This window comes from Bos grunniens, chromosome 5, assembly GCF_055505025.1.
Source record: "Bos grunniens cultivar Pamir isolate PY7600 chromosome 5, Bosgru_T2T1.0, whole genome shotgun sequence".
Lineage (NCBI taxonomy): Eukaryota > Metazoa > Chordata > Mammalia > Artiodactyla > Bovidae > Bos > Bos grunniens.
In genome coordinates this window covers 18,473,905-18,501,468 of record NC_141169.1, presented here as the reverse complement: position 1 = coordinate 18,501,468, position 27,564 = coordinate 18,473,905, and the positions used below count along the sequence as shown (strand labels likewise).

The window sequence follows — 27,564 nt, the reverse complement described above, 5'->3', positions numbered from 1 at the left end:
CTATCTATCTATCTATGTACTTAGCTATCCAGCTTCTGTTTCCCTGGTACTACAGACTGCTGTGACCTCCAAGCCACTAAACTGAAAAGTAACTACATCTCCATAGCTCAATCAAGAGGATTTTTTCAAGTGTTAGTCTTTTTTTGTCCCTCTGTTCTCTAGATTAAAACCGAAAGTGTTAGTCACTCAGTCATGTCCAACTCTTTTCGACCCCATGGACTGTAGCCTGCCAGGCTCCTCTATCCATGGAATTCTCAAGGCAAGATGGAGTGGGCAAACCATTCCTTTCTCCAGGAGATCATCCTGACCCGAGGATCAAACCCATGTCTCCTGCATTGCAGGCAGATTCTTTAACATTTGAGGTTCTCTAGATAGATCATGATTTTATTTTTATTCTCAAATTTTTGATTTAGAGTTTATTCTGGAGTATAATATGAAGTAAAGATCCAACTTTACCTTTTTCAAGATGACTACACAATTGTCCAATGCTAAGTTGCTTCAGTTGTGTCCGACTCTGTGCAACCCCAGAGACAGCAGCCCATCAGGCTCCCCCATCCCTGGGATTCTCCAGGCAAGAACACTGGAGTGGGTTGCCATTTCCTTCTCCAATGCATGAAAGTGAAAAGTGAAAGTGAAACTGCTCAATCTTGTCCGACTCTTAGTGACCCCATGGACTGCAGCCTACCAGGCTCCTCCATCCATGGGATTTTCCAGGCAAGAGTACTGGAGTGGGGTGCCATTGCCTTCTCTGCAATTGCCCAATAATATTCATTAATATCATAAGTCCATTAATATATCTGGGTATATTTCTAGACCTTCTATTTAAACTTTGAGGCTTTATATTTTAATAACCAATAGGGCTGTTCCCACCTTGTTGCTCTCCTTTTTTCAGACATGCTACTCTTGCTTTTTGGCTTTTTTCTTTTAAAACTTTCAGTTGTACAGTTTAATTAAAATGTATTAGTAATTTTATAGGGATAATATTACATTTATATACATAAAGAGATTTGATGTCATTATAAAATTGTTTTCCTAATTATAAATATGGAAAATCTTACCATTTGTTTAAACCTACTTTTATGGCCTTTCAATTTTTCTCATATAGGTCTTGTATATTTCTTAAGTTTATTCCTAGGTATTTTGTCATTTTGCTGCTATGGTAATTGCAATATTTACTTTACAGCTTTGTCCCCTAATAGTTATTCTTTGTATAAAATGGAGGAAATTCTTTTCTGAATACCAAGGTACTAACCTAAATTTTTTTTGTTTTTGTAGAACTTTTATAGATTCTTTTCTGTTTCCACATACACAATTACAGCTGAAAGTAGTTATAGTTTAATCTTTTCTATTTTTAATTTTTAATGTCTTTAATTTTCTTTTATTATCTCAATTCACTGCCTAATACATTTAGTAGACTATTATTACAATGCTGTCAGAGAACCTGTTTGCAGTATCATTTTATTTAAATGCCTCCAGTGTGGTCCCATTGCATATAATGCTGGCATACTGTTATAAGAAAGTACCAACCAGTTCCTATTTTAATGAGGATTTTTACAACAAAAATGAGTGTTAAATTTTTGTTGAATGCTTTTTCAGTGTCTATGGAATTGATCACACTTTTTCCTAGATGTATTAACAAGATAGTTATTATATTTTTCTACTGTTAAATTATTATGTTTTAATACATGGAATGAATCCCAGTTTGTGGAGTAATAAACTCTCATTCATCTTACTGATCATTTGCATCGGCATTCATAAGTGAGATACAACCATGTATTTCTTTTTAAATCAGGTTTGTTATCCGGGTTACAATTAATTCAGGAAGTAGATTTTGTTGTTGTTATTTTGTACTAATTTTTTACCTCTAATCCTTGTGAAAGATTATAACTCCTCATTCAACTATCATCGATTTGGCCACATTACTTCCTCTGAGCACATGAGTTGTGACAGATATTACTTATCGACAGAAAGTTTAAGGACTATCAGCCTTTCCCTTTGCCATGAGGTCAACGTGTCCCTGATAGATGGTGCTTTTTCAGCCTTCATCCCCAAAGAAAACATGAAAATTTTTTGGAGGTAACTCTCCATAGATGTGGAATATAAATGAGGAACAAACATTTCTTCTAATAAACCAAAGACATTTGGAACATTTATTACTGAAACATAACCTTCTTGTTAAAATTATTCCTAGGGATTTAATCATGTTTGCTGACATTTTATCCCATTAATAATTCATAATGGTTGTTCTTTGTATGCAAAATCAAAATTGTTTTCTTATATAACAGAGAAAAAAATACTAAAAAGTTTTACTCCTTTTTCTCCTGGGTAGATTAAATTACATATAATTTTCCTTGTGAAGTCAACTGGGACTAACAATATTTTTGGAGAGCAGAGTATCTCTTTGATAGTTTTAAAATTGCTTTTTTTTGGTAGGTTCTTTTTAGACTATTTTTTATTGTCAATTTTGATAAGCTTATTTTCCAGAAAATTATTATTTCAGATTTTCATATTTACTAACAAAATTAGTTCAAATTAGTTACTTGCAATCTCTATATTGTCTCAAATTTCAAAATATGTCCTATAGAAGACAAATCTATGGTTACCAGGCTGAGGGCAGGGAGGGATAAATTGGGAGATTGGGATTGACATATACACACTACTATATATAAAATAGATAATTAATAAGGACCTACTGTATAGCACAGGGAACTCTACTCAATACTCTGTAATGGCTGTATGGGTAAAGAATCTAAAAAAGAGCGGATGTATGTATATGTATAACTGATTCATTTTGTTGCACACCTGAAATTAACACAACATTGTAAATCAGTTACACACCAAAAACATTTCTTAATAAATCTTTATTTTTATTTGCACAGCAAAATATATGAAAGACAAAATTAGCAACTGAATTTGAGACGTTAACTTCTAAATATAAAAATCAGTATTTATTTGGATCAAAATAAAGTTAAATGCTATTTTTTCTAGTTATAAGAAATGAATTTAAGTGTTAAAATCTATTACTATTTATGTTAATATGTATGCATCAACTTCCTTGCTTTCTAGTTTTTCTATCAATTAAAAAACCTCCATCTTGAAAAAAGAAGAGAAACCTTTATTAAAAAATTGAAGTTGGTGATACATGAGGAACATGACAAAATCTCTTTCATTATCACTGTAGAAAAATAGATACAGCAGTCAAGTCAAAGATCAATTTGGAACTGGTTTAGTAGTAGAAAAATATTGATTAATCACCCACGTTTTAATCAATAATTTGGAAGGTGACAGAGAAACCATGTTACTAAAGTTTGTTGTTGACAAAAAAGCTAAGTGAGGTAACTAATATGATGGATGATAAAAAGAATGTTCAAAATAATCTCAGTTGAAGTAGGTGAAGGTGGTCAAAAGGTACAAACTTTCTGTAAATCCTAGGGATGTAATGCAAAGCTGGTAACTCTAGTTAGCAATACTGTATTATAAATTTGAAAGTTACTAATCTGCCTGCCAATGCAGGAGACACAAGAGATGCTGGTTTGATCCCTGAGTTGGGAAGATCCCCTGGAGTAGAATGGCAATCCCCTCCAGTATTTTTGCCTGGAAAATTCCTGGCAGGCTAGAGCCCATGGGGTTGCAATGACTCAGATATAACTGAGCACACATGCAACAAAGAGAGTAGATATTAAAAGCTTTCATCACAAGAAAAAAATACTTTTAACCAGGTGTGATGATGGATGTTAAGTAAATTCACTGTAGTAATCACTTTACCATATATACATATATAAAATCATAATGCTGTACTGTTAAAACTAATATAGTTTAGATCAATTATAACTCAATTAAAAAAACTGATCTCAATAGTTTAGAATACAGGCTGAGATAAATAAGAGGTAATTTTATGGAATAAAAGTAAACGTCAGTATTTTGGTATTTATGAATTGTCACTCTGTAGAAAGAGGTTTCAGAGAAGGCGATAGCACCCCACTCCAGTACTCTTGCCTGGAAGATCCCATGGATGGAGGAGCCTGGTGGGCTGCAGTCCATGGGGCTGCTAACAGTCGAACACGACTGAGCGACTTCACTTTCACTTTTCAATTTCATGCACTGGAGAAGGAAATGACAACCCACTCCAGTGTTCTTGCCTGGAGAATCCCAGGGAACCGGGAGCCTGGTGGGCTGCCATCTATGGGATGGCACAGAGTCGGACACGACTGAAGCGACTTAGCAGCAGCAGCAGAAAGAAGTTTAGCAGCAGTATGATTGCCAGGTGACGTTAGTCAAACGTGAGTGGGCCGCACCCCATCCTGGATGCAGTCATCTTTCCCTCCCCTGCTTGGACAATGGTGATCAAAACACACCTAGCAATCTTCCCTCTTGTGGTCAAGGACCACTACTTGGTTTCCAGCGCATCATCGTGACAAAGCAAGATAAAACTGCCAGCACAGGTTGGCACAGGTGCACCAAGACGTAAGAGATGACTCAAAGGGTCCTGGGGTATATCATGCCATGATTATAATAAATTAGCATTGTGGAAATCCACCATGGATTTCGCTTGGGCACTTATGGGTAAGCACCTGCACACTAGGAGAAAAGCTATATAACCTAAAGCTGTCAATCAACTTTTCACTCAAATGATGCAGGACACAGGGAGGGACCTATTCTTAGTTTGGACTAATAGAAATGCAAGGAATAAATCATAAGTACACATCTGACTATTCTATTCTCTGTGCCAGACAGACTCTTTTGGCATTATTGTATTCAGTTTTGAATCAATATTTTTTTAATCAAAAATCAAAAATTTTTAGAGATTTACAACTGGGATTTGTCAAATAAACAGTTACTTGGATTGTGAAACTGGTAAGACCTAGAAACTATATTATTAGAAGAAGTTTTAGAAGCACCTGAAATTTTGAGTGTACAGAATAAAAGACTGAAGGAAATTTCTCTTCTAAGAAGTCTTACAAGAATCTCTGTGTTTGTCCAAGGGCTCTCCTTCTTTGCCTGTCTCATATACTGAATATTCATTCATTCTTAGTGGAATATATTATTCCACTCCACTAAGAATTGTGTGGGATACCTACTGTATGCCTGCTAAATGCCAGGAGATGTTTTAGTCTGGGGGCACATAGTGATAAAGAAAACAGATAAGATTCCTGCTCATAGAATGGACTCTGTGGCATCACAGACATTAAAGTACACACATTAGTGACAGGGACTGTGAGAAAGTAAAATATCAATCATTATTATTATAATTCTCAAAATTATGGTTATTACAATTGAAAGAGAAACATAAAGGAGTTGATTTTTTGAGTTGAGTTATGAAACACAAAGGAAATTCAACATGGTTAATTCTAACTTTTCTTATATATTTGGAGAATAGAATTAATACAAATGGCTGAAGTGATAATCTGTCAATTTCATTTGTGTAAATTATTTCTTCCTTCTCCGCCCAGACTGATTGTGAGTTGGATGCATATCTAATATTTTCAAAAGAGGAACTGGCAGCAAGCTTGCTTTGTTGGCATTTTTCTCATGCAGATGATCTAACTATTCCTAGAGATGGTATTGTTTTTACCTGCCTGTCATCACGCTCATTTCTTTATAAAAGCAACCATTTCAGAATATGAACCTTTTAGATTTAGTTTATTCATTTTAAAGTACCCTTTTTTAAAACTTTTGTTCATTTCCATTGACATATGAAGTCTGTAGATTCTATGCTACTAAAAGTCTTTGATATTTATCAATTATCTGGAGCTTTCAGACTGATTAATTATTGATAAGCCAAATGAATCAACCTATCAAGACATAATACATATTTAATATTTTCTTGGCATGAAGTGATGCATTTCATGAAGTTTTTTTCATTATATTATCCTTCTCTGTGTTTAAATTTCCAGTGTGCTGTACTGCAATTAGATATGATCCACTTTCAGTAAAGAGAATTTTTTGGTCTTCATATCATACCATATTTTAAACAAACCAAGCATGTAATATAGTTAATCACCGTATATTTTTCATTCAAATGTAGATGACTTTAAATGTATCTTTGTTTGGGATTTGGGGGCGTCTGATAGTCTTTAAGTAGTTTTTAAAGAAGGGGAATGATTAAGTGTTAGGATGGTAGTTACCAAAAAAAAAAAAATGTATTTTTTACCAAACAGAGGATGTTTTTGCTGTTCTGACTAGGTATGTCTATAAGTACAAAGTCACTTTTCAAAAATTGATTGGTTCAGATTAGTATTTGTGAAGAACTGTTAAACTTAGACTACAAGGTGCTGTAACCTGTCTCCATGGAATCAATGCTGCATAAACAAATCATCATTCAATCATGGAAAATACCAATTTACTCAACAATGTAAGTTTTTACAAGAGCAACTGCACTCAAACAATGAAATACTTATAATAACATACTCTTAACATACTCATAACATTCCTGAATAAACATATTCAGGAATTGTTGAAGAATACATGTGTGTTAGCAGTATTATCCATTTATTAATTTCACAAACGTGTACATACTCTGCACATTATAGTAGATTCGGAGAATGTAACAGCGGAAAGGACAGAAAGGTTTCTACCTCTCAGAGTGTGTAGCGTGAGAGATAAATGCAAGGCCAATTACATAAGTGTGCTGTGATAATCAAAACACCCAGAACTAAGGTAGCAGGTAGTGAACATACCTAACCCTCTGCATTTGTGTGTAGGGGTGGCAAAAGGGGATAAATACAAATTTGCAAGTTGAAGTTGGAGGAAAATAGTTGAAACAGAAGGAAGGGTCCATGCAAATACTCAGGTTTTGAAAAGGGTAATTAGTAACAAAGAGAGGAAGGAAGGCGAATGAGAAACAGTTACATGAACCTAATGTAGCAAATAGCGCAGGTGTTTAGATAAACATTAGTGACTAAGTAAACAAATGAAATAGTTAAAAGTTTGTGAGCAAGTGGGGGAACAATAGTGGAAAGACGCAAGAATTAACAACGAAAAGGAAGAAAACTCAGAAAAATATTAAAATTTAGAACATTTATGACTTTATTGTCTAAAAGGTAAGTGTGATAATGACATCCATGGATTGGATAATGTGTTGTATGGGTGCCATTTAGTATTATTTTAAATACATCTTCATTGCAGTAGATATTTGGGAAAAACTGGACAGATTTATCACAGGATTTCTTAGAGCCTTTAATATTCTAATGTTCTTACAGAAAGAAATATTACTGTGTAGCTTTCTCCCATATTTCTTGACCATGATATTTTTTCCAGTACTATTTCCAGGGATTAAGTTTCTGAGAAACACAACGGGAAATGTATTAACAGAGATATATCCAAAAAATGGAAGGGAGAAGTTGATTAAAGCAACCTTATTTGTTTTTCCTGAGTTTGGTGTCAATTCTCCCTTGAGAATTGACAAGGACAGGAAAACCCCTTTCTGCCACATCTCTTCCTACCAGTTATTTGTCTGCTATCATTTATTTTTCAAGCATAAATCCCATGATGTCCTGTATGTATCTATGTGGTGGTTTACTTGCTAAGAGGTGTCTGACTCTTTTGCGAACCCATGGACTTTAACCCATCAGACTTCTTTGTCTATGATATGTATGTATGTTTGCATGTACATATATGTACACATCTATATATTGTCACCCTGTTTATTTAACTTATATGCAGAGTACATAATGAGAAACGCTGGACTGGAAGAAGCACAAGCTGGAATCAAGATTTCCAGGAGAAATATCAATAACCTCAGATATTGAGATGACACCACCCTTATGGCAGAAAGTGAAGAGGAACTAAAAAGCCTCTTGATGAAAGTGAAAGTGGAGAATGAAAAAGTTGGCTTAAAGCTCAACATTCAGAAAACGAAGATCATGGCATCTGGTCTCATCACTTCATGGGAAATAGATGGGGAAACAGTAGAAACAGTGTCAGACTTTATTTTTCTGGGCTCCAAAATCACTACAGATGGTGACTGCAGCCATGAAATTAAAAGACGCTTACTCCTTGGAAGGAAAGTTATGACCAACCTCGATAGCATATTCAAAAGCAGAGACATTACTTTGCCAACAAAGGTTCATCCAGTCAAGGCTATGGTTTTTCCTGTGGTCATGTATGGATGTGAGAGTTGGACTGTGAAGAAGGCTGAGCGCCGAAGAATTGATGCTTTTGAACTGTGGTGTTGGAGAAGACTCTTGAGAGTCCCTTGGACTGCAAGGAGATCCAGCCAGTTCATTCTGAAGGAGATCAGCCCTGGGTGTTCTTTGGAAGGAATGATGCTAAAGCTGAAACTCCAGTACTTTGGCCACCTCATACAAAGAGTTGACTCATTGGAAAAGACTCTGATAATGGGAGGAAAAGGGGACGACAGAGGATGAGATGGCTGGATGGCATCACTGACTCGATGGACGTGAGTCTGGGTGAACTCCAGGAGTTGGTGATGGACAGGGAGGCCTGGTGTGCTGCGATTCATGGGGTTGCAAAGAGTCGGACACGACTGAGTGACTGATCTGATCTGATATACAAAGGTATACATGCATACATTATATACATATATATATATTTTTGGTTTTCCTTAGAAATCAGTTTTCTATCTTCAAGGAAAGCAGAACACAGTAAGCAAAGATATTCAACAGATTTGACAGTTGTTAAGAGTACTTTATATAAAAAAAGTAGTAATAAAGACATATGATTTAAAATAAATATGAAAAACTTATAAGAAAAAGTAAAAAAATGTGGAAAATTCTATAGAAATATTTCCCCAGCATTCAAACATATTACAGCACAGAAACTCTTCAGGGACCACTAACCAGGGTGTTTATGCATGCCATATGGAAATAGTTCCTCTGCCGTGTGCCTGCACTGCTATCTAAATGGAGAATAAATGTTATGTTAGCAGTATTTTTATATAGCCTAGAATTTTATTTTTTAATTTTTTCTCCATTGCATCTGGATGGTAAATAAAAGATAAAATTCAACTAGGAAGTAGTTATTTGTACAATTTAATACAATAATATGATTTAAAAGGAAACGTTTATAATTTCATCCTTGAAAGAATACGTGGCTTTTCCTTTTTTAAAAACTAAGTTCAATTGGTAGGTAAATATATGCTCCAACAAAAATAATAAAAGATTTTATAGACTGTTATTCTATACCTTTGAGATAAAGCTAAACATAACAATTAACCTTATATTTAAAGTGCTAATTCAAATAGAACAATTCAGTAACTTTGTAATTTCTAAAGCTAGATGTCTATCTAGAGAATTTTCATAATGCACCAATTTGTTTTCATGATTTTTACTGACCAAATAAGAGTAAAGATGAAAATCATCTTAACATTGTTAACTGTTCTTATTATAAAGTACTGCATCTTATAAAGCATACTTTCCAATCACAGGAAACATGGAAAACATAAAATTATATAAAGAATATTCAAGTTGCAGCTATCCAACCACCCAGTGTTAACTGCTCTTAACACTTACCATGTTTGTCTACACAGGGATTCTATTTGTACTTCTCTGTTTATGATGTGTTATAGACACACACTGTTTACTTTCAACACAGCATCACACTGTATGTATTCCAAGCCATATATTGCCATTTCCGCTCCCAACTGAACTCTAGGCAGATTCTCCTGTCTACTCAGACATAAGTCTTGTAGTGTACAACGTGGTATCCACAGCTTGCTTCCTTTCCTTATTTCTAGCAGCCTTTTCATGCTGCTATTATTATCACTTCTCCTAGATACTGTTATTGCATACTGCACTACATGCCTACAACAAACCCCCCTCCTTCCTCCATGGGGCCCCAGCAGAGCTGATTTCTGTGAAACTCCTGAAGCCTGAACATCCTTCTATACTCTGGGCAAGAGGGAAGAGAACACCTTTCCCCATGCCTGTAAAATTACGTTTCCCTCAGTGTATTAAAGCTGTGAGGTTTGGCCTCCAATTTTTGTATATTTTTTTTTAAAAGGTGTTTTATTGTTTACTTATGATTGCAATTTCATTCCTCCATGAAATGAGAGGGTTGGGCAGGAGACACATCTAAGTGACAATTGTCCTCTCCTCTCACACCACTAGAACTTTGTGATTTGTCCACATTTATGACTCTCTGGTGCAGTAGTATAATATCACTTGTTAGTTCTGTGCCTCCAGGGTACAAATATCATATTTGACACATGATAAGCCTTGAAAATTTGTGTGTCAGTGTGGATGTGTGTGGATAGGGTTCAGTTCAGTTCAATCATTCAGTCGTGTCCGACTTTGCAACCCCAGGGACTGTAGCACGCCAGACTTCCCTGTCCATCCCCACTCCCAGAGCTTGCTCAAACTCACGTTCATCATTCATCGGGTTGGTGATGCCCTCCAACTATCTCATCCTCTGTCATCCCCATCTCCTCTTACCTTCAATCTTTCCCAGCATTAGGGTCTTTTCCAGTGAGTCAGTTCTTTGTATCAGGTGGCCAAAGTACTGGAACTTGTAGAAGCTCAAAGAATCTGCCTGCAATGCAGGAGACCCCAGTTTGATTCCTGGGTCAGAAAATCTGCTGGAAAAGGGATAAGCTACCCACTCCATTATTCTTGGGCCTCCCTGGTGGCTCAGCTGGTAAAAAAGAATCTGCCCTCAATGTGGGAGACCTGGGTTCAATCCCTGGATTGGGAAGATCCTTTGGAGAAGGGAACAGCTACCTATGCCAGTATTCTGGCCTGGGTCAAAAAGTATGTAGGGTAGGAATAGCATATATATATATATATATATATATATATATATATATATGTGTGTGTGTGTGTGTGTGTGTGGTGAGAGGAAGCCATTTTTTCCCTGAATAAATAGTGACTATCTTGGCAAAAAATGCAAAAGGAAATATATATTTAGTTTTAGTATGAAGAAGCATTCACTTTTGCTAAATATAGCACTAAATTTAATCCCAGGTATTTCTCATGTATATTAAGACACTAAAGCACTCATATCATAGACAGAAACCATTGGTTATCTGAGAGCATAAAACTATACTGCATTGCAGGTGCAAAGCTATGCCACAGGAGTGCAGAGATCCTTCTCAGAATGAATTATCATTAGAAAAATCCCCAAAGAGCCTTTCAGTGATGTTGTCCCATTCATCCTTTTTTTGAGACTTTAGGAAAAGAAAAATCTACAGCAAACACAGAAGATGGCTAATTTCATAGATGATAGAAAAACAACTATTAGGAGACCCAGTTTCACTGAAATTTCTGATTCTCTTCAACTGACGTGCATCCTTTTCTGTTCAGTAAATCATATTTCACAGAGATCTTAGAAATTCTTTTCATGATTTTGGTATATACCCGCTGGGCCCCAGCTCACTAAACAGTCCTGTCAACTTCCACTAAGAAACTATTTCTAGTTCCTACCCAACACAAAATTCTAGAACTACCATCCTTTTGGGGGATACAAATGAAATATGCCTGTCTTCATTCTCAGATTCTCACCAATGAGATTTTCAATATGGGAAACTCAGCAGTTTAAAAAAAAGTACAAGTAATTTTTTCTTTAAATAGCAAACACTGGTCAACTTATTATCTACCATATTCTGAAATTTCCTAAAAGCCACCATGTAAGCATAGATGTAGATTTTACTGTTAGCCAGAATACTAAGTAAAAGATACAATTCATGTTTATATTACATGGTTTGTCTTTAATAACATTTGCTAAATCTGTTCTATTTATTTCTAAACTATCAAATATTAACATTTCTGAGTTAAATATAAATAAAATGTATTTCAATTAATTTCTCATTATTTAAAAATTAAAGTAGAAAATATAACAAATTATAATACTTTTTCAAGACACTCTTTAGAATAATTTTTAATCAATAAAGTCTTGGTTATTGAGTTCATACTTAATAAGGATGCATAATTTTCACTTAAGCTGCTCAATTATGCAGTGGCCACCCCAGATCGTTAGACATCCTTCTGACTTCTCACCAAGTCATCTTTTCCAAAGGGCAGCTGATTTTTATTCTTGTTATAATCCTTTAGTTACCTGTAGGTGAATCTAAAATTCAGCTTTTTTGAGGCCAATTCTGTTAGTAGTAATGTAATTTTGTAAACATTAATAGGTATATAAACACATTCTTGTCTAAGATTAATAAATAGGACACTAGTGGAGAACTCTTAATTCCGAGAGACAACTAGACACAGGGAGATCAAAAAAAGAGAAAGATGTCGGTAGGGTGGGGTGAGGTGAGGGAGTGGGGAGCTCTGGGTACCTGGGTCTTGGTTTGATTCTAGGCCCATGAATTGGCACTTGAGAACCCTCTACTTGCATGCATCATGCCGGGATCCCTGAGATGGCAACAGTCAGTACCACTCCAGTGCCAATGGAGTGCAACCCACAATTCTGTCTGGCCCTATTTTGGGGGGCTCCCAACCTGACAATGGAGCTGCCTGCACACACAAGAATCCAAGAACTCACATACCCCAGTTAGGCAGAAAGCCGAGTTCTCAGGACACAAAAGGAGACAAGAAGGGCATGGCTGTCCCTGAGAGAAAACAGGTCAACAACCAGTCGGGACCCGATAGCAAATTCACAAGTCACCATTCGATTCGGACCAAATCTTACAAATGTATTTGCCTGCCAATCGAATCTGGAAAGAAAGGAATGACATGAAGTTTTACCTTCCTTCCTCCGCCAGGCACCACGATCTTGGAGAGCTGACTTAGAGAATTCTCACCCTCTGCCGGGTTCAGCCAGTTTGCCAGGTTCCTGCAGGTTCTGGAGCCAGTGGGGTGTCCCAGGGGTCTCATCTTGGCCAGGAGAACCTGAGGAGGAGGGGAAATAATTTTTCCTCTAAGCTTTACAGTGAGTGCTGGCCTGAGACCCCTTTTCACTAAGGTACCTCCTAAACAGCTAAGCGTACCCAAGTTAAATGTTCTCAGCTGCAGCCACTGTAAAGCAAGATTACCCTGGGTAAGGATACCTGCTTGTTTGGACTTAAAATTTTATTCACCTGACTCCTCACGCTGGGCCCAATCCTGCTTAAGTGCACCCAGTCGGACCCGGAACCAGTTCTGTGATCCCACTCCCAACAGAGTTTCTAAGTCAGCCCCTCTGTTCGACCCCGACTGGTTTCCAGACCATGTCTGGAGTAAGAAACCTTCAAATGAAGCCCGAAGGCTCCAGGAGGGACCGACGGACCGACCCAGAAGCTCCCGAGGCGGGAGACGCCACGAGCTCGGAGCTCAACAGGTATCCCGTCACCTTGCTTGTTGTTCCTGGGGCCGCGGGGGTCTCCTTCGGTTTGTGCTTCTTCCTGTTACTAACAGAACTGTTTAAAAAGATAAAGTGAAGTGTGCTAAACATTTTAAGAGTTTATTTGAGCAAAAATTAATTTGAATTGGGCAGTATCTGGTCTAGAAGAGGGAAAGGAGGAGCTCTGGAGAACTGTTCAAAATGAAAGACTTTTTAAAGGAGAAGGGAGCAGGAAAAAGGGAAAAAAACAAACAAAGAAACAACCTAGGTGAAGAAGAGGTTCAGTTCAGTTCAATTCAGTCCCTCATTCGTGTCCAACTCTTTGCAACCCCATGAATCGCAGCAGGCCAGGCTTCCCTGTCCATCACCAACTCCCGGAGTTCACTCACACTCACTGTCCATCGAGTCAGTGATGCCATCCAGCCATCTCATCCTTTGTCGTTCCCTTCTCCTCCTGTCCCCAATCTTTCCCATTATCAGAGTCTTTTCCAATGAGTCAACTCTTTGCATGAGGTGGCCAAAGTACTGGAGTTTCAGCTTCAGCATCATTCCTTCCAAAGAAATCCCAGGGCTGATCTCCTTCAGAATGGACTGGTTGGATCTCCTTGCAGTCCAAGGGACTCTCAAGAGTCTTATCCAACACCACAGTTCAAAAGCATCAATTCTTCGGTGCTCAGCTTTTTTCACAGTCCAACTCTCACATCCATACCTGACCACAGGAAAAACCATAGCCTTGACTAAACGGACCTTTGTTGGCAAAGTAATGTCTCTGCTTTTCAATATGCTATTGAGGTTGGTCATAACTTTCCTTCCAAGGAGTAAGCGGCTTTTGATTTCTGCAGTCACCATCTGCAGTGATTTTGGAGCCCAAAAAATAAAGTCTGACACTGTTTCTACTGTTTCCCCATCTATTTCCCATGAAGTGATGGGACCAGATGCCATGATCTTCATTTTCTGAATGTTGAGCTTTAAGCCAACTTTTTCACTCTCCTCTTTCACTTTCATCAAGAGGCTTTTTAGTTCCTCTTCACTTTCTGCCATAAGGGTGATATCATCTGCATATCTGAGGTTATTGATATTTCTCCCGGCAATCTTGATTCCAGCTTGTGCTTCTTCCAGCCCAGCATTTCTCGTGATATACTCTGCATATAAGTTAAATAAGCAGGGTGACAATATACAGCCTTGACGTACTCCTTTTCCTATTTGGAACCAGTCTGTTCCGTTGGTGAATGCAAAGTTGCTTTCCTTCAGAAATGTCACCAGTCTATCAGGCAGATGACCCTGCTAATGCTGATCAGGTGGTTCCTGACTGACTAGTTTAAAACTGCCTTTCTGGGAGAGCCAAAATGGTGATTGTCTGTTGGTGATGTGGGGATTAGCATTAGCAACTCTATCTTGGACCTGTTGTCTTGCTTTTAATACTTTATGATTAAATGTAATGTCATGCTTCAAAAGTCTTCTTCATTATAATTGTAAATTAAATTAAATATTTAGTGCTTTCTTGAATATTTTACCTTCATGTGTTATGTATTTGTTTTTATTTTCAAACTTTTTGGTAAGAATACAAAAAGGATTGTTGTTGCTTAGTACCTAAGTTGTGTCTGACTCTTTGCGACCCAATGGACTATAGCCCACCAGGCTCCTCTGTCCATGAGATTTCCCAGGCAAGAATACTGGAATGGGTAGCCATTCCCCTCTTCAATAGATCGTCCTGACCCAGGAAGCAAACCTGTGTCTACTGCACTGGCAGGCAGATTCTTTACTGCTGAGCCACCAGGGAAGCCCTCCACAAAGGATACAGCTGTGTAATATTTTTCTAAATGAATAGTTGATATTCTCAACATCCTTAATTGATTTATCTATCCTCTTCCCATCTATTTGGGATACATATTTTCCAAATGTCCTATTTAATCCATCTCTGAACACTATTTAATTGACCTATTTGTCTATTATGTTTCTCAAATAGTTGTTCATTAGAGAAGATGTCCCTTTAGCCAATATGATTGGCATTAGTGTTTTCTCATTTAACAATAAAAAAACCCCCCAAAAAAACAAAAAAACTGGTGGCTCCCCTGGTGGTTCAGTGGTAAAGAATTTACCTATGATGCAGGAGAGGAGGGTTTGATTGCTGGATGGGAAAGTTTCCCTGGGGGAGGAAACAGCAACCCACTCTAGTGTTCTTGCATGGGAAATCCCATGAACAGAAGAGTCTGGCAGGCCATGGTCAATGGGATCTCAAAAGAGTTGGACATGACTTACTGAATAAACAACAACAACATCTAATAATAATAATAAAAACTGGTTAGAGCAGAAAATCATAAAAATATATCATACCATAAATATTTTAATTTAAAGTGTATGACTGCATGTTTGCCAGTCTCTTGAATTAGATCTCAGGCATTTATGGTTCTACTGTTAATTTTTGTGTCATCAATTTTGCATTTAATGATGCTCTTATACCTTTATAAGAAGAGAGACAAGTCTTAGAGGAAGACTTTCATGAGTAATCCGAGTGAGAATCCTTCTAGCTTTTTTTGATTTGTACCTTAGTCTGTTGGCGTTTTCTCATCCACTCTAGTTCAAATTATTTTTTCAGCAATTTACTGTTGTATTTTTCTAAAACATTTAACTTAGTTTTCATAGAAACAGTCTTTTTTCAGAACTTATATTTTGTGGGCTTACATAGTATTTGATTAAATTAGGTAATTATTTGGTATATATAGGTATAGACAGTTCTGAGTTTTAGTTTTGCTTCTAAGAAAGCAATCAATGGACTCACCTGTGGGAACAGAGTGTGAATGCAACAGAATGTGGTCCATTGGCTCTGTTTTCAGTGTGCAGAAGGCATCAAATGCTATGTTTCATAGTGGAAATAGAGCTCATCAGTTAAATTGGTAGATTAGTTAAGAGAAGGATAATTGTACTTCACTTGTGTTGTTATCATCTGGGAATCTTGTTATAAGAAATGCATATTTTTATGCTCTAGCCTTGACCTAGAAAATCAGAATTTTTAGTGTTTGACTCATAGGGAAGTTTGAGAGTTAAAATGCATCCTAGATGATTCTTCTGCATTATTTTAGAGCCAGGGTTTTATAACTTCACTGCTATCAAGCTACTCTAATTTATGTAACTCTATTATACTTTAATATTCTGTAGTGCTTCTCCCTCAGTTTTCTTAATTTCCTTGGCTAGTTCTGTATGTTTAACAGATCAAAGTTAAAATTTTACTTTCAAATTACCTCATTGCAGGTCATATTGATTCAATGGATTAATTTAGAGAGAATTAGCATCTTAACATTCTGACATTTTGTTTTCCACAAACAAGTTACGTGTTTCCATTTATTCAAGGCTTTTAATATGCCTCACTAGGGCTTGAAGGTTTTCTCTGTATAAGTCCTATGCAATTGTTAAGTTTCTTCCTAAATGTTTTATCTTTTTTTATTCCTATTTAAAAGAAGATTGATTTACCTTTAACTTTTCTAACTCACTTTGGTTTATGTATTGAAAGGCTTTTGCTTTTATATTTTGATTTTGTAATGTCTCCTGATTCATGTTTTAAATTGTTTCTAGTAACTTTACTCTTCAGTTTGTTCTTTTGAGTTTTCTAAATATATAGTTTTGTGTATTCTAAATATATATATAGTGGAGGTGATAGCATTCCAGTTGAGCTATTTCAAATCCTGAAAGATGATGCTGTGAAAGTGCTGCACTCAATATGCCAGCAAATTTGGAAAACTCAGCAGTGGCCACAGGACTGGAAAAGGTCAGTTTTCATTCCAATCCCAAAGAAAGGCAATGCCAAAGAATGCTCAAATTCAGTTCAGTTCAGTTGCTCAGTCATGTCCGACTCTTTGCGACCCCATGAATCGCAGCACGCCAGGCCTCCCTGTCCATCACCAACTCCTGGAGTTCACTCAGACTCACGTCCATCGAAAAAAGAATGCTCAAACTACTGCACAATTGCACTCATCTCACATGCTAGTAAAGTAATGCTCAAAATTCTCCAAGCCAGGCTTCAGCAATATGTGAACCATGAACTTCCAGATGGTCAAGCTGGTTTTAGAAAAGGCAGAGGAACCAGAGATCAAATTGCCAACATCTACTGGATCATCGAAAAAGCAAGAGAGTTCCAGAAAAACATCTATTTCTGGTTTATTGACTATGCCAAAGCCTTTGACTGTGTGGATCACAATAAACTGTGGAAAATTCTGAAAGAGATGGGAATACCAGACCACCTGACCTGCCTCTTGAGAAACCTATGTACAGGTTAGGAAGGAACAGTTAGAACTGGACATGGAACAACAGACTGGTTCCAAATAGGAAAAGAAGTATGTCAAGGCTGTATATTGTCACCCTGCTTATTTAACTTCTAGGCAGAGTACATCATGAGAAACGCTGGGCTGTAAGAAGCACAAGCTGGAATCGAGAGTGCCAGGAGAAATATCTAACCTCAGATATGCAGATGACACCATCCTTATGGCAGAAAGTGAAGAGGAACTAAAAAGCCTCTTGATGAAAGTGAAAGAGGAGAGTGAAAAAGTTGGCTTAAAGCTCAACATTCAAAAAACGAAGATCATGGCATCTGGTCCCATCACTTCATGGGAAATAGATGGGGAAACAGTGGAAACAGTGTCAGACTTTATTTTTTGGGCTCCAAAATCACTGCAGATGGTGACTGCAGCCATGAAATTAAAAGCCACTTACTCCTTGGAAGAAAAGTTATGACCAACCTCAATAGCATATTGAAAAGCAGAGACATTACTTTGCCAACAAAGGTCCGAGGACAGAGGAACAGGTAGGCTGCAGTCCATGGGGTCGCGAAGAGTCGGACACGATTGAGCAACTGAACTGAAATATATAGTCATATCTACTGCAAACAATAATCCATTTTTTCTTTTCCTTCTCACAATTTTTATTTCTGGTTTCTTTTTCCAAATGCACTGACTTTCAGAATGGGAGTTTCCTGTTCTGCAATGTGGAACTGGGTCTACTAGGAGATCTTGTTTATTCTTCTTGTTACTGCTGCTGCTGCTGTTGCTAAGTTGCTTCAGTCGTTCTGACTCTGTGTGACCCCGTAGACGTCAGCCCACCAGGCTCCTCTGTCCCTGGGATTCTTTTGTTACGGGCCCATGCCATAGCAGTCTAAGGAAATGATGCTGAGGACTTACAGAGCTGCACCATTTCCTTCTTGAATAATCTTCTCCAAGGTGTGGAAGGTTGCATCTCCCTATTTGCTTCAAAGTGCCCAGTATTTGGCAAATCTTTTTCTTAATTTGTGTTTTAAATTTGTAGGTTTTTTTCCTTAAACAAGGAAGATGCTGTGTTTTTGTTATTATTGGGTTTCATATAGAATCATTACTTTTACGTATCTAATTATCACAGGAGGTCTTCTTCAGCTTTTTAAAAAACTTTCTGAAAAATATATCATTTGGATTTTAATTTTGTCTTTCTTTTTTACATGAATTTACATAGTCAGATGTAGGTTTTTTTATGTGTAACTTGGTTCATCATTGTCATAGAAGGTTGCAGAAGGTAATTGTTGAAGCTGGATAATGAAAACACAGGAATTCATGCTATTATCATTCCTTTTTGTATGTTTATAGATTTTCAAAATTAAAAAGATTAAGAGGACATTGAGTACAAAAAGGTATTTTTCTATTTTGAGATCTCACATTTACCAAGTATTTTCTCTTTTGATTTTATTTGTAGTTAATTATTTAATTTAGAATTGTTTTGTATGATGTTAGGTGAGCATATGCTATTCCCACCCCCACAAAGAGGTAATCAATTATCCCAGCACTATTTATTGAAGAAATTTTCCTCTTTCTTTGTCCTCCCTCCCTAGACAGAATTATTTTTTTTTTTTTTCCTAGACAGAATTATGATGCTACCTTCATGTCATGTAACATCATGTTAGTCTATTTCTGGATAAATTATCCATTTGTCAAGTCTTACATAATAATCTAATTACAGCTTTTGTGATTTTAATTCACTTTAGTATTGGTCATAGCAAATCTTTATTTTACTTAAAAGTTTCCTTGGATCTTTTAACCCATTCACTCTTCTTGATAAACTTTGGAACTCATTGTGTCAACTTCTGATAACAATGACTGGGATATTATTTTTTATTCAAGAATACTAGTTAATATATAATTTAACATAATAAGTGATATATATGAAAGTATATATTGAAACCACAATTTTTAAATATGATTATTTAGCCTTATTTTCACAAAATGATAAACAGTTTATATCTCTTTTAATGGAAATGTATTTTTATTTTAAATATAGCAAGTGTGTACATGTCAGTCCCAAATGCTCAATCTTTCCCTCCCCCTGCCCTTCACAACTAGACAACTAGTAACCATAAATTTGTTTGCTAAATCTGTGAGTCTGTTTGTTTTGTAAATAAGTTCATTTGTATTTTTTTAAGGTTCTGCATATGAGTGATGTCATATGATATTTCTCTTTCTCTGACTTCACTTAGCATGAAAATTTCTAGTCCACCATGTTTCTGCAAATGGCATATTTCATTATTTATAATGACTGAGTAATATTTTATTGTTTATATGTATCACATCATCTTTTATGGGGTATAATATAAAGAGAATTAAATCTACGTAGTAGAGAAGACATTCAGTGTCTTTTCAGCTTGGTGCTTAGTGTGGTTTTCCAATGGTTTTAGTTTTAAGATTCTCAGTAAAATTTAGTAGTTTTTTTTCATATATGTCTAGCATATTTTTGTAATTTTTTAAATTAAGTTTGTGCACTTTGTTGCTGCTGCTGAGTCGCTTCAGTAGAGTCCCACTCTGTGTGACCCCATGGACTGCAGCCTTCCAGGCTTCTCCATCAGTGGATTTTCCAGGCAAGAGTACTAGAGTGGGGTGCCATTGCCTTCTCCAATGCACTTTGTTAGCAGTTGTGAATTATATATATATTTTTCCTAATAAATTTTGTATTTTCATGAGTTATATAGTAATAATGGTATTTGCTTACTTTAGTGTATACCTCTTTATTAACTAATTTATTAATTTTATCATTTTTTCTATATTTGTTTGCATTTACTGAGAAGATAACTTATCAGTAAATAATTGACTTTTCATTTTATTCTTTATATTATTCATTGGACAAGGGCTCCAGAATAATCTCATAATGATGATACTGGCTAAACTTAACACTATTTCTGATTTTAATAGGCATTTCTCTAGTGGTTTATTGTTAATTATGATATTGTAGGTTGATTTCATTTTAAGAAAATAATTTTGGAACTTTGCTAATTTCTTGTTTTGAAATTTTGTTTTTAATACTGACAGATTCTGACTTGTGTTTCAACTTTACAGTTGTTTGACTTTAAAATTGTAAAGGGAAAGTGATTCGGTAGAAACCACATTTGAATTTTGATCTTTTCCTGGGCCAGTGATATGTGGTAGATACTTTCTCAATACTCTCATGATGTGGAGCAGTGGCTGTGAGCTGCAGCTCTTGACCAGCCATGTGATCATAAGGGTAAACAACAAATATACATTCTGTACCCTGGAGGTCATTCTGTTTATTCCTTTCAGTATGGTATTCAATAAATTCCATGCAATATTCAACACTATTATAAAGTAGGCTTTATGTTAATAACTTTGCCCAACTGTAGGCTGCTGTAAGTGTTCTGAGTGTGTTTAAGATAGGCGAGGCTAAGCTATGGTGTTTGGTGGGTTAGTGTATTAAATACATTTTCAACATGATATTTTCATTTTTGATTGAGTTTATTAGGATGTGACTCCATAGCAAGTTGAGGAAGATCTGTACTTCAGCTGTATCATGTGTCAAAATGGATCTTATTCAATATTTTATTTCTAATCAGTTTTATATTTATTTTTCTTAATTTTATGTTTATGCTTTCCATTTATTAAACTTATTCAAAATTTGACTCATGAGTTAACAGAAAAAAAATCTGGCTCTTAGATTTACTCTTTATTCTGTTTCTGTTTTTAATTAATATTTGCTTTAATCTTTATTTCTTGGGCTTTATGCAGTGATGCTTTTTCTAACTTTTTGAGCAGAGCATTTTACTACATGCTTTCACTCTTTTCATTTACTAATGGAAGTATTCTATAAATTTTCCTTTAGTAGAACTTTGGCCATAAAGCATATGCTGTTTTTTTTTTCGGTTTTTACAGTGTTACATTGGTCTCTGCCATACAGCAACGTGAATCAGCCATAATTACACGTATATCCCCTCCCTCCTAAGTCTTCTTCCCCTCTTCCCATCCCACCCCTCCAGGTCCTCACAGACACCAGACTGGGCTCCCTGTGCTCTACAGCAACTTCTCACCAGCTAGCTGCTGACACATAATAGTGTATATATGTTGGTGCTACTTCTCCATTTGTCCCACTCTCTCTCTCCCCCACTGTGTCCACAAGTCCTTTCTCTACATCTGTGTCTCCATTCCTTCCCTGCAAGTGGGCATCAATATCATTTTTCTAGAATCCGTATGTATGTGTTAATATACTTTTTTTTTCCTCTAACTTACTTTACTCTGTATAACAGGCTCCAGGTTCATCTACCTCACTGGAAGTGACTCAAATTTGTTCTTTTTCTAATGACAGTGATATTCCATTGTATATATGTACCACATCTTCATCCATTCATCAACCATACACTTTTGATAGCATATCAGTTACTATTCAAGCAAGAGTGGAACTTGGCAAATAATACTTTATTGGAGAAATCTATAGACTCTTTATTATTGGATTTTTCTCTGTGAATGTTAACATACAGCTGGTATTGAGGTTCCCACCCATTAGAGAGAAAACCCTCTATATTTCCACATCAATAGTTAGAAAGACTAGTTATTACTCTGATAGTACTGTGTATTAACCAACTGAAAATTCTTATGATTTTCAATACAGAGATTTATTTTCCATTCTGGACTTAGGAAGTCAGCCTGAGCAGCTTCCTTCAGGCTCTAGGTCAAGATCAGCTCTCTGCTCATTACTATGTGGTATGGCTTCTACTCATTCCACTGGTTAAAGCAGAGCATATGACATGTCCAAATGGGTTGGAAAAGTATACTTTGCTTATACAGAAATTATGGGAAGGATAGAGAAGGAAGAATTGTGAAACAGTAACAAAGTCAACTCTAATCATTATGACAGAACAAATGTTAGATTTTTCTTTCCAGATCTTTTAGAAATAGCAGATGAATAGGAGCAGGTGCTTAGTCACTCAGTCATGTGACCCCATGATCAGTAGCCCACCAGGCTCCCCTGTTCATGGGATTCTCCAGGCAAGAATACTGGAGTGGGTTGCTATTTCCTTCTCCAGGAGAGCTAAACTTGAAGTGTTAACTAGGCCCAGAATCCAGTAAAGCACCTACTTCAAGCAGATTTAGAGACTGGAGCAATTCTTGCCATCTGTGTCAGGGGATGCTGGTGTGTGCATGCTCAGTTGTGTCTGACTCTGCAGTCCTGTGGACCATAGCTCTTCAGGCTCCTCTGTATATGGGATTCTTTACACAAGAATACTGGGGAAGGTTGCCATTTCCTCCTCCAGGGAATTCTCCTGACCGCGGGATTGAACCCATGTCTCCTGTGTCTCCTTGCATTCAAGTGCATTCTTTATCACTGAGTCAAGTCCCGTGTGTAAGGGGAAGAGGTAACCAGGATAAAGGTTACTTTATAAACTCGGGTGTGAATGAAATGGCACATTTCTTTTATTTCTTTAAACTATGTTAGGCTCTGAGTTTTTCTACCACCTAGGGATTTATAACAATAATATTCCCTGTCTTTCCCATTCTGTCCCTGAACATTACAAAACAATTTGGGGAGCTTATGTGGTTCCCAGAAAATGTGGGAAAGGTCTCTGATTACCAACCTATCAAAATTGCTCCAGATATCTTTATCCTCCCACAACTGTAGAAAAGAGGAGGGATACGCAACAAAAGGTTAATAGCAGTTACTTTGAGAATGGAAGTGCACAGGTGAAAGATGTGACTGGAGAGGAGGGGATTTTTTTTTTCCCTTTTCTATGTTTGTAATTATAAGTGATGGGTTTTTAATCAGCATTTTTGTGTTCTTGATATTTTTCAGGTAAAAATAAAGATAAAGATAGCACTAATTTCATCAGGTTGTTAGGAAGATGAAATGAATAATACATATAAATGATTTAACGCAGTGTCTGCATAGTAAGCTCCTTAACTCGCTGTGTGGGATTGTCCTGTTGTTAACATGATTACATTAGAAGCTATATTTCCTAAAATTTCCTTCCTTGTGTTCTACTGAGTAAGAATTGGCTGAAAGTGAGGTTGCTTTATTTTTGAGAGGCAAAAGAGGAGCTGCAGCCCTGTTCTGAAGGTCACTGTGGGTTAGAGATTGTGAGAAGTTGCAGTTATGTGAGCAGGATTCATCTTGTCCTTGCTCTTGCTCACTCTATTTCTAGAATCTCCCTAACTGTCTTTCCTCCTAACCCACAGCAGCTAGTCCCATCACAATATGCTTAATTATGAACTAACAGAAGAGGCCATGGAAAGTTAAGCTCTTTTGATAGCTTGTATTAGCTCCTCTTTTTAATAACTTTCCCAGGAGCCAGATGCTTCAGGCTTCCATATAACCCTCCAAGCTCCAGCTCATTCAGCTGTGTCAGGACTAGTTAGTGAACATTCTTTATAGTTATTAAAATATTCAAATTTATATTGATGCTATTAACAATGTGATATGAATTGAGGATAATGTGATTTAATATCATTCCAGATCAAAGGTAAATAAAGTGTGAAACATTCTATCACATTGTCACTTTCTGTGTATTAAAGATAATAGAATAATAAACATTCCTTAGTGATAACATTATGTGGTCAGTTATTGTAGCTACATTGTCAAGTAATGAAAGAGCTTAATTACCCATTTCCTAAAATCATTGCATTTTCTACTTATAACTGCATAGCATAGAGCAAAAGAGTCTTCCTGTCTTTGAAAAGAAATCAAAGCATTCATATGAGGCATTCAAAACTTGAGAACCTGCAGTGAGAGAATCACACCAACTATGATAAGAAAATATCCTCTCACAAGTAAGATTTCACCCACATAATTGAATGATCATGACAAGCTGTGATCAATAATACCAAATTTCCCCAGGGACTCTTTCTTACCCATTGTTACATTTCTGAAAACCGATTTGTAGTTCAGAATTCACTCACTTCAAAAGCAGGTTTGAGAATCTTGTGAAGAAACAAGAGATAGACTTACTAATATCTCCAGGGCATTTACACTTAAATATTATCCATATAGAATTTACATTATTGTGGACATCAGTATGTATTTAATTAGCAGAAACTGAATAGATGATGTCTGTAATTCATGATTATAATTTTTAATTTTAATAAATTAAATATTTTAATTTTTATAAATTTAATTTAATTTAAATTTAATTTAATAAACACCAAAAATTTATAGTGGTAAAAATAAAAGAATATGAAACACACTGGGTGTGTAAAATATGTATTTTCAGTGCTAACATTAAAAAATACTATCAGCATAATAAACTTATTTACATCACCATCTGTACAAGTATTAAACTACACCAATACAAATTATGTCATAGCTCTATAAATAAAGGCAGCGAAATACAATCAAAATATATAGTATCATAATACAGTATATTAAAGCACATCAAGATTTCAGTCACCAAGGTATTGATTTCCATGGAGTCATAATTAATTCATATTCTATTTCCCATGGAGTCATAATTAATTCATATTCTATCTCTTCTGTGTACAGAGAAAAGTACGCAAACAAGAGGAGTTTTCATTCACAACTCCTCTTCTGCCAAATTCCAAATGAAATGAAACTAAAGCAAGCATGCTACAAAATTTGATTCAAAGGAAACCTCAGACACTGAAGCCATTAAGCACACATTTCTAAATAAAAAATGAGTTGTCTTCAAGCTGTCTTGACACGGTCTGCAAAGTCTCACTGCATAAAACAGCAGCTCAGCAGTTTGTCAGAGAGCTCCTGAGATAAACAAAAAGCAAATCAGGCTTCTTTCTCCCTGTCTTTGCATTTCAGCTTCTTCTTGACAGGAAAAAAAAAAAATGTTCTTCACTCTCTAAGAGATCTGCAAATATAGCATTTGGGCATTGCCTTTTGATTTGAGAATAGGTTTACAAAAATGGAGAAATAATGTGCTGACATATGAAAAAGATGTCTACTAATTCATTTAAGATTTTGAAAATTAATTTTATTAGGTATATCAACCACTGGTAATTAAAACTTAATTTCAGAAAAATTTAAGGTGATTATATTTAAGAGCAGAGGATCTGGATTCAAAAAGTTGGCCTTGAATTTTATTTATATATATACTGTCTCCAACTTTGGCAAATATACTTGACCTATCTGGGCCTCAGTTTCTCTGTCTTTAATGGGAGTAATGAAGGTACTTACCTCACAGCCGTCTTAAGAGTCAAATTAGTTAATATATATTTTGGAACAATATTTCCTGCTATGTAGTAAATTTTATATGTGCTAGTTCTAATATAAAATTATATTATTTGTTTTGCTTATTATTCAATTCCTAGATGTTTTCTGTAACCTGTAACCTTTGCTACTATGCAGTCATCTAAGTTTCATTAGCCATACTCTACTATTATATTCTACAAACCTACTTCTGGATTTCTAGACCTATGATAAACCAAATTATATATCCAGAGAGATGAGATAGGATGTAGAGTTAAGCAACAGTGGGTGCCCCTAACTTTTTATTTTATTTATTTACTTATTTAATTTTTATTGGAGCATAGTTGATTTACAGTGTGTTTCAGGTGTACAGCAGAGTGAATCAGTTATACATATATAAACTCTTTTTTAGGTTCTTTTCCCATATAGGTCATTATAGAGTATTGCATAGAGTTCCCTGTGCTATACAGTAGGTCCTTATTAGTCATCTATTTTATATATAGTACTGTGTATATGTCACTTCCAATCTCCCAATTTATTCCTGGGAAAACTACGTGTAGCTATCCAGTTTTACCCCTTCTTTTCCTCCTGGTAACCATGATTATTTTCCATTGAATTGGCAAAAAAGTTCACTTGAGTTTTTCTGTAAGATGTTATGGAAAAACGTGAATGAACGTTTTGGCCAACCCAATGCATCTGTGGTTGTATTTCTGTTTTGTAGATAAGTTCATTTGTGCCATTTTTAGATTGCATGTATAACTGATATCATATGATATTTGTCCTTCTCTCACTTCCTTTACTCAGCATGACAGTCTCTAAGTGCATCTATGTTGCTGCAAATGGCATTATTTCATTCTTTTTTTATGGCTGAGTAATATTCCATTGTATATATGTAGCACATCTTCTTTATTCATTCCTCTGTCAATGGGCATTTAGGTTGCTTTCATGTCATGGCTGTTGTAAATAGTGCTGCAGCGAACAATAGGATCCATATATCTTTTTGAATTATAGTTTTCTCCAGGCATATGCACAGTAGTGGGATTGCTGGGGCTTATGGTACTTCTATTTTTAATGTCTAAGGGAACCTCCATACTTTTCTCCATGATGGCTGTGCCAGTTTGTATTCCCACCAACAGTGTAGGAAAGTTATCTCTTCTTTATACTCTTCTCTAGCACTTATTATTTGTAGATTTTTTGATAATGTCTTTCTGACTAGTGTGAGGTGACATGTCATTTCTTTAATAATTAGTGATGTTGAACATGTTTTCATGTGCTTTTTGGCCATCTGTATGTCTTTTTGAACAAAAGTCTGTTTAGATCTTCTGCCCATTTTTTGGATTTTTAAAAAATTTCTTAATACATATATTTTATTGAAGTATAGTTTACTTATAATGTTTCAGGTGTTCATACTAGGGGGGTCAAAATGTCATAAATTTTTTAGTTAGCAAAAAAGTTCATAAATTTTCTAAGATATATATACTATTATATATATTATATATATATATACACACACACATACACATACATCAAGGGTTTTCTATTACATTTGATAAAGGCTTGAGAAAGAACATTGAAAAAATAAAAGATGGAGAAATTGGAAAACATAAGCTAAATTAAATGGAAGCATTGCATATGAAATAGAAAAAGTGAAGCAAACTAGAAAAAAGTAAAAGATCCTCATATAGTCCAGTTGTTTTTTAAGCATGGCTGCTTATTAGAAACATATCTGGTACTTCGGAGAAAAGCAATAACTGAGTAATTGTATTTTTCCAAAAGTTCCAAGATAATTCTGATATGCATCTGGATTTTAAAAAGTGATTGCAGTTTTTTTTTTAAATTAAATGGTAGTTTTGGTGATATAGAAGTCTATTATTTTTCTGTTGACCAATCATGATACAATGGTATTGA

The 27,564-nt window shown here is 35.8% G+C and overlaps 2 long non-coding RNA genes across 7 annotated transcripts in view; one reads left to right on the top strand and one right to left on the bottom strand.

Moving 5' to 3' along the window:
- LOC147371359 (uncharacterized) overlaps window positions 1-12,957 on the bottom strand; it is a 42,120-nt gene extending 29,163 nt beyond the window's left edge. Inside the window, exons 1-3 of one of the 2 annotated variants that reach the window (XR_015164797.1) lie at window positions 12,887-12,957; window positions 12,645-12,788; window positions 10,386-10,488 (exon numbers count right to left, since the gene is read on the bottom strand). This is a non-coding gene — a long non-coding RNA (uncharacterized LOC147371359). Of the gene's footprint in view, window positions 1-10,385; window positions 10,489-12,644; window positions 12,789-12,886 lie in introns of those variants that run through there. The other variant, XR_015164796.1, reaches the window with a different exon arrangement.
- A 30-nt stretch (window positions 12,958-12,987) lies between these two features.
- The window catches only part of LOC147371357 (uncharacterized), a 201,144-nt gene continuing 186,567 nt past the window's right edge, over window positions 12,988-27,564 (top strand). For 2 of the 5 annotated variants that reach the window (XR_015164794.1, XR_015164793.1), the window contains exon 1: window positions 13,009-13,215. This is a non-coding gene — a long non-coding RNA (uncharacterized LOC147371357). Of the gene's footprint in view, window positions 13,216-27,564 lie in introns of all 5 variants that reach the window. The other 3 variants (XR_015164795.1, XR_015164792.1, XR_015164791.1) reach the window with 3 other exon arrangements.